This window comes from Gavialis gangeticus, unplaced genomic scaffold, assembly GCF_001723915.1.
Source record: "Gavialis gangeticus isolate Ggan-Ray unplaced genomic scaffold, GavGan_comp1, whole genome shotgun sequence".
NCBI lineage: Eukaryota > Metazoa > Chordata > Crocodylia > Gavialidae > Gavialis > Gavialis gangeticus.
The window spans coordinates 24,841,833-24,846,737 of NW_017729006.1; the positions used below are offsets into that span (position 1 = coordinate 24,841,833).

Here is a 4,905-nt window from a genome sequence, read left to right on the forward strand (position 1 = left end):
TATATATATATATATATATATATATATATATATACACACACATTATTTTGTTAAGCATTCTGACCTTCTGTCCTTCTGCTGAAGTGATTTTAAATGTGGATGAATTTTACTATTTTACTTCTTTCCCCTATTTTTTTTTATTGAAGCCAGGCTTAAAAGCCTACTGTAGATACCCCACAGTTGATAAGAAGGTGATGCCAAGAAAAGTACCTTTGAAGGATAAAATCTTTTGTTACGTTAGAGTGTGATTTATGTGTTTGGCACAATATGAGATGTGAATGATAGACTTTCTAGTGATCTTATTTGCTGTACATTAGTTCATAACTTTTTTGCTCTTTCAGTCTCTAGATGAATCCTGACAGTTGCCTTACCTAATGTCTTAGCAGATATTGACTAGACAAGCAAGCAGTGAAACATTGTTTGATTCTTTGACAGTCTGTTTTTGTCCTGGTTACATATCATTTGAAAACATAAAATATCACTGTGCCTATTTTACTATTTTTCCCTTCAATTTTCATTTGGTCCTTGCACAAGTAAATTTCCACTGATGTCAACTGACTTATGGTTGAGTAAGGATCAATAAAAGGACCTCAGCATTTGACCCACAGTGTAGAAGATGTAGATAGTATGTTTGCAAAGTTGGTTAGACATTAGATATGAGGACAGATAGTAAAGTCTTTGCCCTGAGAATTTACTCTATAAGCTCACACATAGGATATGCATATGGATGAATTGTGCCGGAATATTTTACTACTTTCCTCTATTCTTTATTAAAGCCAGGCTTTAAAGCCTACTGTAGATACTCCACAGTTGCTAGGAAGGTGAAGCTAAAGAAAGTACATTTTAAGGATTAAGGTGCTTGTATAGATGAAAGCAATAGAGAGTACAGCCACATGAGTTTTAGTGCACACAGGGGCTGAACCAATATTAATTGATTTCAGTGGGCTTCTTTCCATAGACTTTAATAGGATTTGGGTCAGGCCTGTAGTCTCTCAGCTAAATTAGTAATGATTTAGAGCAAAATCTAGGTACTCAAATGTGAAAGGATGTTTGCATAAGTACAATGAACAGAAATGTGGTCCCTAATGAGGATGAGGGAAGTTATTTGTGAAACATCTGTTAGATTGGCTCTACCAAGTAATTTGTAATATTTGTTCAGTAGTGCCACAACATTTAAATTTAAGTTTCTGTGAAGTTTAAAACCAGATCCTGGGCTATGAAGGGGGCTGGCTACCTCTTTTAGAAGAAAAGAATCAACAAAACACATCTAATTGAGAGAAACATTTGGGGTCTGATACTGCTCTTACACCAAAATAAACAAATCCATTGTGGTCAGTGGAGGTAACCCCAATTTCGTTGAGAATCAGACCCACTCCTTTGACCAAAAGCAAGCACTGATCTCTTCAACCCACTCTATCTATCATTTCCCATGCAAAGCTTGGAAGTTCAGCTGGGTTCAATAATTAGCTGAAGGTGCATTATTGGGGGCTTGATAAGAGATACTCTTCCCACTGACTTCATATAGATGCAATGTCCAGCCTTGACTCTTTCCTTTAATAGCTGTCTTCAACTACCTGAAGGGGGGTTCACAAGAGGCTGGAGCTGGACTGTTCTGAGTGGTGGCAGATGTCAGAACAAGGAACAATGGTCTCAAGTTGCAGAAAGAGAAGTTTAGGTTAGATATTAGGAAGAACATTCTCACCACTGGAACAGGTTACCCAGAGAGGTGGTGGAATCTCCATCTTTGGAGGTTTTCAAGACCAGGTTAGACAAAGCTTTGACTGGGATGATCTAGTTGGGGATGGTCCTGCTTTGAGCAGGGGGTTGGACTAGATGATCTCCTGAGGTCCCTGCCAACCCTAACTTTCTATGGTTCTATCTTCATTTTTTTCACCTAAATAGTGGTGTAGTCTTGATCTAACACTCTAAAGCAGTCACTTTTCTTCAAAGGCTGGATTCTATACAGTTTTTGTGTAGATTTGTATTGTATCCAATCAGTGATGCAACAAGTAGAGTAGGCACCTGGGGCAAACCCTGTGGGTGGTGCACGGTTTGGGGTGGCCAGGTAAGAGGGAGAGTGTGCAGGTTCTGAGGGCAGGGGGAAAGTGCACAAGTTCTGAAAGTGGGGGTGGAAAATGTCAGCAGTCTTACCCATGACAGGAACTCTGAAATAGCCCCTAGCTGTGCTGCTGCTGCCACTACTGAGCACTTTACCTGCCTCAGCTGTTATTCAAGTGGCAGCAGTAGCTGGGGGCTTTCTTGGTGTTCCCAGAATGCATAAGCTCCCGGGGCACAGACTCTGCAGGGGTGGGGGTTGATTCCAGCATCCCTCCTAACTTGGTGCCCAGATCTGAGTACCCACTCCTACTTGCACTACTGTATTCAAGAGAAGACATTGTAAGGAATATACCTTCTGTTGTCCATTTAGGCTAAGTACCAACAGTCAAAAGGTCTGAGGCTGAATCGATTCAGTTTTCACATGTTTGTCTAAACTGTGGAGATTGAACCAATAATGAAGTGAACTGACATTCACTTTTGAATCCAGAAAGGCAGCCAGATGCCTGCTAGAGTGCTAGAGCCAAGGAGTGCTAGAGCATGCCTCCCAGCCTGCTGGCCATAGCAGAGGGCACCCACATGCAACCAAGTGGGGCCTATTCTTGATTGTCTGCCCAGCATGCACCCCCAACCCCCTGCTGTCAGCCTGCAGGGCAGGAAACAGTTCCTGAAGCTCAGGATCCAGCAGCAGGGTCCCCTGAGCCCTATTGCCAGTGTAGAGGAGGAATTCCCCATCCTGCCCCTCAGCACAGTCTGGTTCCAGCTTAGCTCTGCCCCCACAGGTACGGGGGGAACAGTCCCTCAAACCCCAGGGATTCCCCTGCCTGGCAGGATCCCTGAGCTCTGCAGAGGGGGAATCTCTCCTTCCCACTCCTCAGCATGGTCCTGTACCAGCTTGGCCCTGAGCTGGAGGGACTGTTCCCCCAGCCTGCAGCTCCAGGGGTGGAGTTAAGCCGTTTCTGGACCACATGGAGGGCTGTGAGGGGCAATGTCCCCCTCTGCAGTGGTGGTAGGGCTTGGGGGACCCTGCCTGGGGTGGGGAAACTCCCACTGAGGCACAGGGATATGGCTGGCCCTGGACTGCAGGTACTGCTCCCCCTGCTTCCACCTGCATGTCAGTGACTGGTGTGGGTCTGGCAGAAACCCTTGCACACCAGGGATTGGGGCCAGGGCTGGGGAGGGGGTCTCTGTTCCCCTGATTTTGCCCCTCATCCCCCACACTGCTGGGCTGACCTGTGGGGTGTAGGCAGGACCAGGGCTACAGAGCAAAGGCTTTGCTGCCTCAGCTCTATGACAGCCCGGGGGCAGGATCAGGCCTGCTCGGCTGGAGCAGACAGCATGTGCCAAGGCTAGCCTGCCCGCCTTTTGGGGGCAGGCAGGGCTGTGGGGGAGGTGCAAAGCATTCTGGGATGCTGGGGGACTATGAGTTAACTTGAATTGGGATGGGATCTAGGACAGAAGTTCAATACATCAGTTTAACCTAAATTGGTTAAGTCTGATGCTACATTCATCCAGGTCTCTCTCAAACTGGTTTCAGCCATTTTGAAACTGGTTTATGTGCACTGAACTTCTGTTCTGTTATAGGTTTAAACCAGTTTCCGATCACTTAAGCCAGTTCATGTGTAATGTCTGTCCCTAGACTTAAGGACTAATGAGAAGCATGAGCCTAATTTCTTTTTTAGGAGAATAAAGAACCCCAAATAGCAAAGAGAGGGTTGAAAAATAAGCAGAGACGGGGCTCTGTTCTCCTTTCTCCACTTGATTGTGTTCTGCTTCTCTAGTTTGTTTGGGGTGACTTGATGTGCAATAGCTTCAAAGTATATACCTGGTTGGTGGCACAATTCAAACTCAAATAAGTCAACAGCCTTTTCTGTCCAATGCCTGCATAAATTCCTTCTCTGTCTTTGTATGGGATGCTCTGGAATGAAAAACCTTTAATGCATTCTTGTAACAATTGGTGTGTACCAATGCATTTTGTTATCAGTTCCGAATAGGAATTTGACCTTTTACATTAATGGGAAAAGGGGCAGGCCTTTTTATTATCCTATATCACATAAAATAGAAATGACACAATGGATGCCTGGAGTGATAAATGACTATAACTGTCAGAATTTGAATGGATACACAGAGTTACTAATAATGATATACTATTCATTTTGAAGACAAATTACAATTTTCCACTTTGCCATTAGGTACAATGCATTATACCCCTGCATAATAAGGGATTCTTCTCTCCCACCCACTTTATGTTTATTGTTTTAGCTTTATTTTGTATAGAATTAAAGTATTTTATGTAGATTTCCACAGATCCAAAGCAAACATCCATTAATGACAATCATTGTCTAAAAACTCTACCTGATGTGCTGCTCAGCAACTTTTAGTTCCAATATGTCAAAAATGTCATTATTATGTAACTTTTTAGTATCAAGTACCCAGAAAACTGAGGAGTCCACCTACTCAGTAAAACTCCAAAGTGGGGCTCACTACAAATGCTGTTTATTTGTAGCTCTACCTGTTACAAGGGGTTTAACTTCACCTCCTTTTTTCTAAGCATGAAGAATTGGTCCACAGATCTAATTATTTTTCCTTGTGAGCTTTCACGTGGAAGTTCCACATCCTGAATATCAAGTTCAGTGTCCTTCATTGCTTGTGACTGTTTGCAATGCAAATGGGAGGCTTTTTATCACTTAGTACCATATCCATGGTAACCAAATGAAGACAAGTTTGCATTACTTCCTTAGTGAAGTGTAATCCGTCCCCTTGTGCATGTGCCAAAGGGTCACACTGTGTTAAAGAGACAGCAATGTATTTCTGAGAGGTAAAAGCAAATAAAGCTATTTCTCTTTTTGT

The 4,905-nt window shown here is 43.4% G+C and overlaps 1 protein-coding gene across 1 annotated transcript in view; it reads left to right on the forward strand.

The window, feature by feature from the left end:
* CCDC129 (coiled-coil domain containing 129) overlaps nucleotides 1-4,905 on the forward strand; it is a 113,691-nt gene that overhangs the window by 165 nt on the left and 108,621 nt on the right. The gene's annotated exons all lie outside the window — the stretch shown is intronic.